This window comes from Podarcis liolepis (assembly GCF_965112155.1).
Source record: "Podarcis liolepis genome assembly, chromosome: 2".
NCBI classification, from domain to species: domain Eukaryota; kingdom Metazoa; phylum Chordata; class Lepidosauria; order Squamata; family Lacertidae; genus Podarcis; species Podarcis liolepis.
This window is the reverse complement of record NC_139555.1, coordinates 115036587-115051173: the sequence shown is the minus strand read 5'-3', so window position 1 is coordinate 115051173 and position 14587 is coordinate 115036587. Positions and strand designations below refer to the sequence as shown.

Sequence of the window (14587 nt, the reverse complement as noted above, 5' to 3'; positions counted from 1 at the left end):
ACATTCAGACCTTTGTGGGCCATTTGCAGAGTCTGAAGGAGGAGCAAAGTTTTTTTTGATTCTTGTGGATGATTATAGCCGGTACACTTGGGTATATCTGTTGAAACATAAAAGTGAAACTGGTCAACTGATTAAGAATTGGGTCAACTATATAGAAAGGCAGTTTCCCTACAAAGTTACCCAGTTGCAAAGTGACCGTGGAGGCGAGTTCATGTCTGAAGCCCTCCAAGTTTGGTTGAAAAAGCGTGGTATTAGTCACCGTAAATCGTGTCCTTTTTCACCTGAAGAAAATTCAGTTGCAGAACGCAAGATAAGATCTTTACAAACAATGCTAGATTCAATGCTATGTGATTCTGGCCTATCCAGGAAGTATTGGGGGGAAGGAATTCTGTGTGCTAACTACATACAGAACAGATTGTTTCATTCTACCATTAACAACACCCCTCATTTTTTGCTTTATGGAAAAAAACCCTTTTTGGACCATGTTAAAACTTTTGGTTGCTGGGCTTGGGTTCACATCCCAAAAGGACAGAGAAGGAAAGGAGAGCCCAAGGCAAAGAAACTTAGGTTTGTTGGCTATCAAACTTGGTCAAAGGGGTATCGTTTTGCACTAGGGCGTGGCAGAGTTGTAATATCAAGACATGCAGAGTTTTGTGAGCAAGATGGTTGGGTTCGTTTACATGGAAATTCAGAAGTTGTGTTATCTTCTGATGATACAGATAAATTTGTGAAATCTGAGGAAGAAAAGCCACAAATTAAAGAAGGTTCTGAAAGTGACAGTGATGAGGATTCAGGGGATGAGGATCCCAGTACACAATCTCCTAAAGCTGAACCAATTTCTCCTGAGCAGGATGAATCAGAAGGGGAAGATAGTTCAGAGGGGGAGAGTGTTCAAGTTAGAAGGTCACAAAGAAGCAATAAGGGGGTACCTCCAGAAAGGTTTACTATACAAAAAGTTAAAACTGTTGATGTGAAAAAGGAACCTTGTGATTATGAGGAAGTTTTAAAGTTACCACACCAGGAAATAGTAAGGTGGAAAAATGCAATGAAAGCAGAAATGAAATCTTTAGCAGAACACAGTGTCTTTACCATTGAGCCATTGCCAGAAGGAAAAAAGGCAGTGGGCTGTAGATGGGTGTATAAAATAAAACACTTGGCAGATGGTGATGTTAAGTACAAAGCCAGACTGGTAGCACAAGGCTTTACTCAAAGAAAAGGTGAAAGCTTTGATGAAACCTTTTCTCCTACTGCAAGGAGTGAAAGTGTACGTTTATTGCTAGCTCTTGCAGCACAACGTGGGTTTAAGGTAAACCATTTTGATATTGAAACAGCTTATCTTAACGCAAATCTGCAAGAAGAGATTTTTATGAATCAAGCACCAGGTTTTGAGGCAGGAGAACAGAATTCTGTATATAGGCTGAACAAAGCAATTTATGGGCTCAAACAGTCAGCTAGAAATTGGAGCGAGTGTCTTGATAATGCTTTAAAAAATCTTGGTTTTAAAAGAAGCTTAGCTGATAACTGCTTGTACACTAAAGGAAAGGGTGATAAACAAGAATTGTGTTTGTGTTATGTTGATGATTTGCTTTACTCTACAAAAGGTGACAAGCAAGTGGAAAAATTTGCAGAACAACTAAGAAAGGTATTTAAAGTAAGAGATTTGGGGCCAGTAAAAAATTATCTCGGTTTAGAAATTCAAAGAACAAACGATGGAAGTTTTTTGTTGAGTCAAAAAGACAAAATAATGGAGCTACTTGAAAGAAACAATATGCAAAACTGCAAGGGAGTAAAAACCCCAATGGAAATAGGTTTTTTCAAAAATGAAGGAGAATGCACAGAACCTGTAAATCCTGAAATGTACCATTCAATAGTTGGAAGTTTATTATACATTTCATTGTGGAGCAGACCAGATTTGAGTTATGCAGTTGGAATACTAAGCAGACTAGTAAGCTGTCCTACAGAAAATGCCTGGAAAGGTTTAAAACGCATTTTCCGGTATCTAAAGCAAACACTTGATTATTGTTTAAGATTACCATCTTCAGGTTCCACAAAATTGCAGTGTTACGTTGACAGCGATTGGGCCAACCTGCCTGATAAAAAATCAATTTCTGGAATGGTTTTTCAATTTGGAGATTCTTTAATAGGTTGGAAATCCAAAAAACAAAGTATAGTGGCCACATCATCAACTGAGGCCGAATACTGTGCGTTATCGGAATTATGTAATGAAGTTAAATTTTATGTTCAGATCCTCAAGGATATAAACGTACAGTGTAATTATCCTATTCAAGTTATGGAAGATAATCAAGCCGTGATAACCTTGTCTGGATCTGACCAGTTTAGAAACAAATCAAAGCATTTGGAAATTAAATATCAAAACGTAGCTGAAAACGTAAAACAGAACCAGATAATGCTGAAGTATTGTGAAAGTGCACAAAATGTGGCGGATGTATTCACAAAAGCGTTAACCTTTGAAAAACATACACAACTGGTAGCAAAGTTGGGAGTTGCTGTGTGTGATATGTAAATATGTTCTGTTCTGTTCTGTTTAAAATACTATTTGTTTCTGTTTTAACGAGAGGGGGTGTTAGAGGACATTCGGCACAGAAACATGTGTGTATACCTTTAAGAAGTTTCTGGGATTAATTGGCTGCAGGTGACCGTTGCTATAAAGGAAAAAAGCTGAGTTTTGTTGCTTGCCTGCAGGAATAACATCCACCAGAGTTTGTGTTTATTTGCTTAGTAATAAAGCTTTCGTTTTTGTTTGGGTTTTACACCTATGTCTCCTGGAGTCCATCTGTACTCTGCCACCGGCTGGAAATTCCCCTCCAACACAACAAACTCACACGGCAGAAACCATTTAAATGTACTGAATATGGAAAGTGCTTCCATCCATATAGACACCTTCTAAGACACCACCTAACACATGGGGAAGAAATCATTTTACTGTGTCAGGGAACTGACATCGGAGCAGAAAGGAGAGGCAAGGCTCCCAGATTCTGCCGGAGAGGGGACAAGTAAGGGAAGAGCGAGAACGTCCTCTAGGGAAAGAAATTCAGGTGACACCAGGAAGAAGGGAGAAGTAGAGAGCACTTCAGAGGGGAGGCTCCGAGACTCTTCCAGTGAAGTCAGTGTGCAGAGTGGAGGACCACCGCTGGGCACGTCCACTCTGCGCACGAGGCTTCCACGCAGGGAGGCGCGCAGGAGGTTGTCCGTTAAGGAATTTTTATGTTGGAGAAAGTTTAAGCGCCGCCCACTGACAGATTCTAGCAGTGACTGAGCCAGCCGCGCAAGAGGGCTGCTCAGCCAGGGGGAAAAACGCAACCACCCCAATCAGTTGGGAACAGCTGGAGGTTTACACACAAGCAACCCCAAACCCCATGCTATACTGTATGGCATGTGAAAGGAGCTTCAGCAAAAGTAGAACACTTAAAATACACCAACTAACTCATACAGGGGAGAAACCATTGGAACGTACTGAATGTGGGAAGAGCTTCAACAGGGAGGATAAACTTACATTACATTGGCGAACTCCCAAAGGGGAGAAGCTTAAGTCAATATGGAAGCTTAGCAAACATCCGCTAACTCACATGGGGAAAACCAGATTTATGAAACGTGGAAAAAGCTTCAGAGGGAGTGGAAACCTTAATATTCATAAGAAAATTCACACAGGCAGGAAACCATATAAATGTATGGAGTTTTCCACTCAGGTTTTACCAGATTTCCTGGGAAGTGAAGATTACTGTCAAGTCTCTGGATGTACAGAAAAGAATTTGGCAGTGTTTTTTTCAATAATAATAGCAACAGCAACAATAATAATAATAATAATATAATTTATACCACACCCATCAGGCTGGATTTCCTCCACGGCACAGCCACTCTTGGTTGCTTCCAACAAAATGTTGAAATACAATAGTCCTTCAGATATTAAAAGCTTCCCTAAACAGGGCAGCCTTCAGATGTCTCTTAAAGTCTGCTGGCTGTTTTTTCCTTTGACATCTGGTGGGAAGGTATTCCACAGGGAGGGCACCACTACCGAGAAGGCCTTCTGCCTGGTTCCCTGTAAGTTCACTTCTCGCAGTGAGGCAACCGCCAGAAGGCTCTTGGTGCTGGACCTCCATGTCCAGGCAGAACGATGGGGGTGGAGACTCTACTTCAGGTATACTGGATCGAGGCCGTTTAGCGCTTTAAAGGTCAGCACCAACACTTTGATTTGTGCTCAGAAATGCAATAGGAGCCTATGTTGGTTTTTCAATACCAGTGTTATGTGGTCTTGGCGGCTGCACCCCGTCACCAGCTGCTGCATTCTGGATTAGTTACACTTTCCGGACCACTTACAAAGGTAGCCCCATGTAGAGCGCATTGCAGTAGTCCAAACAGGAGATATCTGGAGCATGCACTACTCTGGCAAGACAGTCAGATAGGGTCTTAGCCTGCGTACCAGATTGAGCTGGTAAACAGCTACCCTGGACACAGAATTGACCTGCGCTTCCATTGACAGCTGCAAATCCAAAATGACCACCAGGCTGTGCACCTGGTCCTTTAGGGGCACAGTTACCCCATTCAGGACCAGGGAGTTCTCCACACCTGCCTGCCTCCTGTCTCCCAAAAAAAGGACATCTACCTTGTCAGCATTCAACTTTAATATGTTAGCCACAATCCATCCTCCAACCGCCTCCAGCCACTCACACGGGACTTCCACCATCTTCACTGGTTCTGATTTGAAAGAGAGGTTGAGCTGGGTATCCGCATACTGGTGAACACCCAGCCCAAACCCCCTGATCTCTCCCAGCGGCTTCATATAGATGTTGAAAAGGATGGGGAGAGGACGGAACCCTGAGGCACCCCACAAGTGAGAGCTCAGGGGTCTTAACACTCAACCCCAACACGACTTTCTGAACACGCCCCAGTGTATAACAGTTCCTCCAGCTCCCAGCCCCTCTAGTTGGTCCAGAAGGATGTTATGGCCAATGGTGTCAAAAGCCTCTGAAAGATCCAGCAGATCTAGGAAATAGCTCTCACCTTTGTCCCTAGCCCGCCGGAAATTATCGTGTCCAGGTCAGTTTCAGTCCCATGATGAGGCCTGAATCCCAACTGGAATGGATCCAAATGGTCCACACATTCCAGGCGTCCCTGGAGTTGTTCAACAACCACCCACTCATTCACCTTGCCAAAGAATGGAAGATTTGAGACTGGGCGATAGTTGGCTGTATTGGCTGGGTCTAAAGAAGCAGTTTAATACAGTGGTGCCTCGGGTTACATACGCTTCAGGTTACAGACTTCGCTAACCGAGAAATATTACCTTGGGTTAAGAACTTTGCTTCAGGATGAGAACAGAAATTGTACAGCGGCAGCAGGAGGCCCGATTAGCTAAAGTGGTGCTTCAGGTTAAGAACAGTTTCACGTTAAGAACAGATCTCCAGAACGAATTAAGTTCTTAACCTGAGGTACCACTGTAACTGCCTCTTTGAGTGTGTCTGGGAAGGCTCCCTCACAGAGAGAAGCATTCACCACCCCATGGAGCCCATCGCCCAGCCCTTCCCGGCTAGATTTTATGAGCCAGGATGGGCAAGGATCAAGGTGACAGGTGGTTGGTTTCACTCATCTAAGCAGCCTGTCCACATCCTCGGACATAACAGATTGGAATTGATCCCACGCAACTTTACTAGACAGGACTCTAGCACTCACCAGCCCCCGCCCTGCTCCCACGGGGGAGTCTACCTCTCTTAATCTGAGCGACTTCATTTGCAAAATCATTGCAGGAGATCATGTGGCCTGTACCGGGCGCCATTGGAGAGATGGTTCCATTAAATTGCAAATCACCTGAAAGAGTCTCCTGCTGCTGTTTTCTGCAGATGCAATAGAGGGGGGTGAAGAAGGTATTCTTCACCTTCACTATCGCCATTTGGTAGGCTCAACGTTGAGCTCTAACCCGTGTCCAGTCAGATTCAGAATGAGGTTTCTGCCACCGGTGCTCTAGCCACCTCGTTGCCCTCAGATCCTTGGAAAACCATGGGGCTGTCTGGTCTCCATGCAATCGGAGTGGGCTTTTTGGAGCCAGATACTCAATAGCCCTGGTTAGCTCCACATTCCAACAGGCCACTAGGGAATCAGCTGAAAGGCCATCAACATGGGATAAAACATCCCCTGCCACTCTCTGGAAACCATTTGGATCCATTAAGTGGCGTTGGCGGACCATCCAAATCGAACCCACGTCCCTGCAGAGGGGAAGGGTTGTGGAGAAGTCCACTTGCACCAGGAAGTGATCTGAACATGGCACTTATTTAGTTTCGCTTTTCTTAGTGTCAGATCACCAACATCCATAGAGGAGAAAAACCAGGTCTAAGGCATTTCTGCGACTATACGTTGGGCCAAACTTATTTAGGGACAGCCCATGGAGGCCATGCTTTCCACAAAGTCCCAATCGGCCCCTTGTAAGGTTGTGTCGGCGTGAATGTTAAAATCCCCCAGGACAACCAAATTAGGTGTCTCCAGGAGAACATCTGCCACGACCTGAAGCAGCTTGGGCAGGGAATCCTTGGTGCAGCGGGGTGGTCGGTACACCAAAAGGAATCCTGTACTGCCCCTATTGTCCAACTTCAAGAACAAGAACTCAGAGAACTGGGTCTTCCCAATAGGACGCCTGGTGCAAATTAATGACTTCCTACAAATCACTGCAAATCACACCCCTCCCCTGACCACATGACTTGGGTTGCTGTGCATATGAGAAACCTGATGGACAAGCAGTGGCAAGGACAGGTCCGCCTGCTTCATCCCACCAGGTCTCTGTTAAACATGCCAGGTCAAGTTCTCCATCCACAATCAAGTTATGGATGGCAGTGGTCTTATGAATCATTGACCTGGCATTCCATAGCAGCACCTTTGGGTCATGTGGGTCTCCCTTGCTGATTCCAGTATCCATCCAAATGACACCAGACCCGGAGGCAGGGATAGTCCTCAAACTAAAATGGGGGGCCATGCTATTTGGTGACCCTCTTTTTTTCTTTTTTAATTTATACTTCTACATCACACAAACAAGTATTGAATAAATCGAACAAACAATAGAAAAGAGAAGAAAATGCCAAAACAAAATTACAAGGATCTAAACATAATATGCAATCAAAAATACAAAACATTATATTCTCTCCAAAAAAGGAAAAAGAACGGGGGGAAAACACCAAAAAAGAAGAAGAAGAAAGGGGGGAATGACTTCTAACTAACTCCATGTGGCTCTTTATTCTTCATATCACTGGTTGTCTGTAATGATTAATTTTTTGGAGAATTCTAATTACCTGTGAGATATTTATTCTAAACTAAGCCAAGTATGAAACTGGAAATCGGTTCTCTTCGTATAATTTATAAAGACTTTCCACTCTCTCCTTATTTTCTCATTAGAATAACTTCTTATTAAACCTGTAAGTCTGGCCAATTCAAGATATCCTGACAATTTAAGAACTCTTTCTTCTTTCGTTGGTGTTATGTTACTTTTCCAATTTTTAGCCATTACTATTCTGGCTGCCGTTACTGCATACAAAAATATTCTTTTGGTTTCTTTTGGGATGTCTGTTGTTAATAGGCCCAAAAAAACATTTCTGTTTTTTTGGGAAAAGTATGTCTTAACATTTTATTTAATTCTTCATTAATGGTATCTCAAAATTATTTAATTTTAGGGCACGTCCACCACATATGGAAGAAATTCTCTTCTTTAAGTTTGCACCTCCAACACTTTCCACTGGTGTTTTGGTACATTTTAGCCAATTTCGAGGGTTTAAGATACCATCTGTACATCATTTTTTAAAAAAATTATTTTATTGTATAACACGCTGTAAATCTTATGTGGTGTGGTGTGGTGTGGTGTGGTGTGGTGTAGTGGTTAAAAGCGGTAGTCTCGTAATCTGGGGAACCGGGTTTGCGTCTCCGCTCCTCCACATGCAGCTGCTGGGTGACCTTGGGCTAGTCACACTTCTTTGAAGTCTCTCAGCCTCACTCACCTCACAGAGTGTTTGTTGTGGGGGAGGAAGGGAAAGGAGATTGTTACCCGCTTTGAGACTACTGAAGGGGAGTGAAAGGCGGGATATCAAATCCAAACTCCTCTTCTTCTTCTTTTCTATAAGTTTTCCCATTTTTCTAAATCAATTGAATGACCGATATCTTGTGCCCATTTGACCATGACATCTTTAAACTCTTTGTCTCTTAAGTGCCAATTTAATAATAGTTTATACATTTTGGATAAATTTTTATCATCATTTATAATCATTTTTTTGTCTATTTCGGATAATTTTGTATCAAATCCATTTACATTCTTGTCTTCCTCAAAAATTGCATTTAATTGATGGTATTGAAACCAGCCTTTTCCTGTATGTCTTATTTCATATTTTTTTCATTTGTAATCTACTATTTACTTCCTCTAAAAGATCTTTATACATCAACCAATTTGAATCCATATTTTTTCTTTTTAGAAGAAGAAGAAGAGTTTGGATTTGATATCCCGCCTTTCACTCCCCTTCAGGAGTCTCAAAGCGGCTAACATTCTCCTTTCCCTTCCTCCCCCACAACAAACACTCTGTGAGGTGAGTGGGGCTGAGAGACTTCACAGAAGTGTGACTGGCCCAAGGTCACCCAGCAGCTGCATGTGGAGGAGCGGAGACGCGAACCCGGATTCCCAGATTACGTGACTACCGCTCTTAACCACTACACCACACTGCCTCTGCCTCCATTGGTGACAACCACCATCGGGTTTTTGGTTCTAATATTTTTTTGTTCCTTTCCCAAACTTCATATAAGGCTTTCCCAATAATGTGATTTAGGAATCCCTTGTGGACTTTTGCTTTATTGTAACCCGGGTAGCCGTGCCACCCCACTATATTATCCCAGCCCTCAATATCCAATAATTTAGTATTCTTCAAGATCATCCATTCCTTGAGCTAGACCAGGCAGGCAACTTCTCTTTTTTTAAAAAAAATAATTTTTATTAACAGGCCAATGACATCACATTATCCAAATCACATTAGTTTCAAATTATACAGCCAAATTTTAAATTTTGTTGGGGGTACCCATACATCAAGCTCCACACGAGTCCAAAACTCTGAACGAGTCCAAACATCACTTATATTACTGCTTTAATTAGACAGTTCTATCCAGTTCAATCCAGATAGTCCTTTAATTACTTTCTTTCTCTTCTTGTTGTTATCGTATATTCCTTTCTTTGTGATCTCTGATAATTTTCACAAGCAGATTGAAAACAGGCATCCTTTGTATGGGTTTTGTACTGTCCAAAGATCATATCACTCAGGGACAGCCTCTGTTCAGCGCTTCCATAAAAAAATTAATCTTCGGTCTGTCCTTTACTTTTCTCAGGCTTGCCAAATAAATCAAATGAGTCAGGAGGCTCTGTCAGGTCAAGTTTGCATTCCACCATTCCTTCTCTTTCGAATAATCCTGATTCTCCTCCCCCTGTCCTTTCTCCGGCAAGCCTGTCTTGGCGAGACGCCATTTTTTAACTGCGTCATGAAAATTTTCCTCTTTCTCACTGTTCACCAATCCTCTCTCCTGTTATAATCCATCCCACACAGTTCTTGAATTCCTGCTTGTGATTAATAAAAATGCAACTATCTTATTTCTAGGGTTATTAATATCACATCGTGCAAAGAAAAAAAAGTTTTTTCCTCCACACCCCCCCCCCTTCATTCCAAACATACAGTCTCCTAGTGGTGATTCATCAGAAGATTTACTTATCCATCTGTCACTCCCGGTCACAGAGATCCATTAATCAGCACTCTTATCTCTCGAACATTACTTGATATATGTGCTTCAGCTTCATTCCAATCGTATGTTTCCAATTATAATTCCGAGCTGAAGCTAACCAGCACGCGCTAATTGGAATTGGCGTCAGGAAGATCTGACTTCATCGAGGGCTCGTGCCAAGTGTTCGGCAGCCCCATCTCTCGGATCAGGGGGTGCATTGTGAACACCGCTGGCAAAGCAGTGCCCCCCGTCTCCTGGGGGGGTAGGAAGACTGCATACCTCCCATAGCAGCCCCTTATTTACCTTGTATGGGCCAGAGAGATGTTATTGTCGGCCATCTTCCAACGCGCCACCTGGTGGCCCCCAGGCAGGCAACTTCATAGTAGATCCTAAAATCTGGCATTCCAAACCCTCCTTTGTTTTTGGTTACTGTTAATAGTTTAAATTTAATTCTGGTTTGTTTTTTTGTTGTTTGTTTTTTTTTGCCCTTCCAAATGTATTTCGCCAAATACCTGTGCCATTCCTTAAAACAATTTAAGCCATTAAGAACCTGAATTGATTGAAAAAGGAACTGCATTTTTGGTAAAACTACCATCTTGATTGTAGAAATTCTTCCCCACAACGTGAGTTTTAATTTACTCCAGATTTCTAAGTCTTTCCTAATTTTGCTCCATACCTCAATATAATTGTCTTTCTATAAATGAATGTTTTTCATGGTTATCCAAATTCCTAAATACTTTGCTCTGTAATTTTAAGTCTATTTCTAACTTTACTTTTTCTTGTATATCTAATTATTTTACCAGGAGTTTTGTTTTTTCTTTATTAATTTTGAATCGTGATAATTGTCCAAACGCCTTTCTTTTTCCTTTCCTTTCCTTTTATTATAATCATTTTTATTGATTTTCTTTCTTACAACAAATATTCATCACCATCACTAAATATTCCTATATCTCATCATAGTCTTTCAATTTTAACTTTCCTTCTTGTTCTATTAGTAATTCTCTGTATGTTGGCCGTATTCCTTCCATTATTGATGTGTTAAGTGATAGTGCTTCAATGGGTGATAGCCACCATGGAGTTTGGGGTTCCAATAATGTTTTGTATTTTCCTCATACCTTTATTAAAAACTTATTATTGTATTGTGGAGTCCTTTGTGTACTTTTGTTTTCCCATACCACAAATATGCATGCCAACCAAATCTGTTGTCATGTCCTTCCAGTTCTATTGCCTCTTCTTTCTCCAATTTAATCCAATCTCGAATCCGAGTAAGACAAGCTGCTTCATAGTAAATTCTGAGATCTGGAAGGGAAAAGCCTCCCCTTTCTTTTAAGTCTGAGTTTTGTATTTTATTCTTGGCCTTGTTTTTTCCAACATTACTACTACAACAACAACAACAACAACAACAACAACAACAATAAATAATAGTAATAATAACAACAATAATTTATTATTTGTACCCCGCCCATCTGCCTGGGTTTCCCAGAGCAGCCTTTTTCAACCTGTGGGTCCCCAGATGTTGCTGAACTACAACTCCCATCACCCCTAGCTAGCAAGGCCAGAGCTCAGGGATGATGGGAGTTGTAGTCCAACAACATCTGGGGACACACAGGTTGAGAACTGCTGCTCTAGAGGGTTTTCTGTTGGAATTATTAGATTGTCTGTGAAGGCTCTGACCTTATAGGCCCTATGTCCAACTTTAATTCCTTGTATTCTAGGGTCTTCTCTTATTGCTTTAAAATATTCTTCCAGAAGTGTGATAAAGAGGAGAGGAGAAAGAGGGCAGCCCTGTCTTGTTCCCTTAGAGATATTAAAATCTTCTGATATTTCACCATTGATAATTAGTCTGACCTTTTGGGAATTATAAATCGCTTTTATGCCAGTACATATTTTCTCACCCAAACTCGTCATTTCCAAAGTTTTTTGCATGAATGCCCCTGAAACATCAAATGCTTTCTCCGCATCCACCAAGAGCAGGGCTGCCTTTTTATCTGGTCTCATTCTAGGTATTTTATTGTATCTACTAAGAATTATAAAGGTAAAGGGACCCCTGACCATTAGGTCCAGTCGCAGACAACTCTAGGGTTGCGGTGCTCATCTCACTTTACTGGCCGAGGGAGCCAGCTTACAGTTTCCAGGTCATGTGGCCAGCATGACTAAGCCGCATCTGGCGATCTGGAGCAGTGCACGGAAACGCCGTTCACCTTCCCGCTGGAGTGTTATGTAATAAAAAAAATTAAGGCCTTTTATATATAATAGGTAAAGGTAAAGGTGCCCCTGCCCGTACAGGCCAGTCTTGACAGACTCTAGGGTTGTGCGCTCATCTCACTCTAGAGGCCGGGAGCCAGCGCTGTCCGCAGACACTTCCGGGTCACGTGGCCAGCGTGACGAAGCTGCTGTGGCGAACTGGCACCAGAGCAGCACACGGAAACGCCATTTACCTTCCCACTAGAAAGCAGTACCTATTTATCTACTTGTACTTAAGGGTGCTTTCAAACTGCTAGGTGGGCAGGAGCTGGGACCAAACGACGGGAGTTCAGCCCGCCGCGGGGATTCGAACTGCCAACCATGCGATTGGCAAGTCCTAGGCGCTGAGGTTTTACCCACAGTGCCACCCGCGTCCCTTTTATATATAATAGATGTTCATAAATGTACCAACCAAACACGTACATAGATACGTGGACCACGTGTCTGGAGCAGCACAGGAAGACTGTCCTGAAACCATTTTGACTCCCAAACTGACGAAATGTATTCTCTGCAAGGAGGGAGGGGTGAGGGGCCTTCCCATTGTCTCAGGAATTGGGTAATCACCGTCTCAAAGGAATGGCCAGACTACTAGGAAAGGCAATCAGATAAGGCATTATCAGATAACCTGGCAGACAGGAAAAACAACAACATTCAAATTTCTGTTGCAGACCGCCTTTTCTATGTTGTAGGTATGCTGTTTGTGGGGGGTGGTCTTGGGTTACACCCCCTCTGTGATGTATGTATGATGTATGGAGGGGTGGTCTTGAGCTCCAGGGCAGGGAATTTAAAAGGGCTATATAATGGCAGGCACACCTTTGTCCGGGGTCCTCCTCCTTTCTCCTGCCTGTGAGGGGAGCAACCTGTTGCAACAGTTCAATAAAGATCAGGCTTACTAGCTGCTTTGCTTCTCAATATTCTCTGGTTGGCTTCTTTGATTTTCTCCAACTGATGGAGAACCGGCAAAGGACTCTACAACGGCTCTTGTGACCCCCATAAGGGAATAAGGGCAGATTTTGTTTACAACAGGTACTTATTTATCTACTTGCAGTTTGATGTGCTTTCGAACTGCTAGGTTGGCAGCAGCAGAGACAGAGCAACGGGAGCTCACCCCTTCGCCGGGATTCGAACAGCCAACCTGATCGGCAAGCCCTTAGTGAGGACAATATATTCTTGCAGGAGCTGGGAGCCAAAGCAGGCACAGTCCAGCTGGAGCAAAGTATAAGTTTATATTCCCTATGCACACGTTCCCTCCCTCCTCTTCCCATTGGTTGGGTGCTACAAGGTTTTCCTTCCCCCAGTTATCAAATAACAGACAAGAGGCTGAACGTGGGGAGAAGCTTCTCCTTCCTCCTCAGAGTTGCCTCCACTTCCGGCTTCAACAGCAGAGATAAAATTGGAGCTGGCAAAGGAGGGAGGGGAGGAGGCGGGAAGGGGGGCTGCATTGTGCGGAGGAGGGGGCTTCTTCCTAATTAAGCCTCCTAATTAAGCGCCCTCACGCCCTGCCTCCCACTCAGGGGCTTCCATTCCCGCCCCCGCTGCCCGGGATTTCGGGTGAGTGCAAAGCCAATGGCGGGGAAGGAGGGAAGGGGCTTTGCGAGGGGGTCCAGGATGAGAAGCCCCCGGACGGGGAGAAGAGAAGGGAGGAAAGGGAGCTGTTTCCTTAAAGGGGGCCTTGAAGGGGAGGGGGGAGAAGCTTCCTCCTGCAGGGATCTGGTGCAAAGGGAGGAGGCGGGCGAGGGGAGAGGGGTGGGCAATGCTGGCCAGGATCGTCTTAATACTATTAAATTTAGTATCTATACCCCAGCAGAAGACCCCTCGGAGGAGGACCTTATCTTTAGGCAACAGGCGATAGCATTCCTCTTCTTCCAGGCGTTTGGCATATTAAAAACAATCTATGGACGGCACAACTGCATGGGGGGGGGCGAGGGTTGTCGTTTTTATTTCTTACTCTGCTATGCAACTCTGTTTTTCTCTTGTAAGCTGCGCTGTGATCTTTGGAGGAAGGGCAGTATAGAAATGTGAAGAATAGCTGTAAAAATAGGAAGCCCTGTTGTGTTCAAGGGGAGAGGGTTGGGACAAAGTCTCTGATCAGCATGCATAACAGGATGGGCTTAGGAGGGAATAAAACTAATAATAATAATATAATAATAATAATAAAAATAATTCATTACTTGCCCCCTGCCCATCTGACTGTGTTGCCTCAGCCACTCTGGGCGGCTACCAACAAAATCACCAAAAAATTTAAAACATTAAAAACTTCATGTACAGACTGCCATCAAAAGACTTCCATTTTGTAGAAATGGCCTTTGAATATAAAGAAATGCCCTCTTTAAGGAATCCCATGGTGTAAACGTGTATGTTGTCCTCTAGGTCCAAACGCATAGTATTAGCAAGCAGTGCTCCAAAGTGCTTCTCTGGTGAACTTGCCATATAAGTTGTTTACTCCTGACCAAAACTCCTGTTTCCCAAAAGGACTGGAGGGGGAGGTCTCCTCATCACTTTTAAGCCACCCCACTCCCACCGCATGGAAGGCAGAGGACGTGTTCATCCACAATCCCAGTAAACCATGAAGTGAACCAGGCGCTGCAGCTCCTTCCCCTCT

General features: G+C 43.4%; 2 protein-coding genes across 6 annotated transcripts in view; both read left to right on the top strand.

Annotated features, from left to right (window-relative positions):
• LOC310701318 (uncharacterized protein) overlaps positions 1–7163 on the top strand; it is a 45429-nt gene extending 38266 nt beyond the window's left edge. The window contains exon 3 of the transcript XR_014523001.1: positions 6398–7163. The gene's annotated coding sequence lies outside the window, so the exon portion shown is untranslated. The remainder of the gene's footprint in view (positions 1–6397) is intronic.
• LOC310701172 (uncharacterized protein) overlaps positions 1–14587 on the top strand; it is an 83151-nt gene that overhangs the window by 39632 nt on the left and 28932 nt on the right. For 2 of the 5 annotated variants that reach the window (XM_083491595.1, XM_083491594.1), the window contains exon 1: positions 11251–13536. The exons of the other annotated variants lie outside the window; for them this stretch is intronic. The gene's annotated coding sequence lies outside the window, so the exon portion shown is untranslated. Of the gene's footprint in view, positions 1–11250; positions 13537–14587 lie in introns of those variants that run through there. 5 annotated transcript variants of the gene reach the window in all.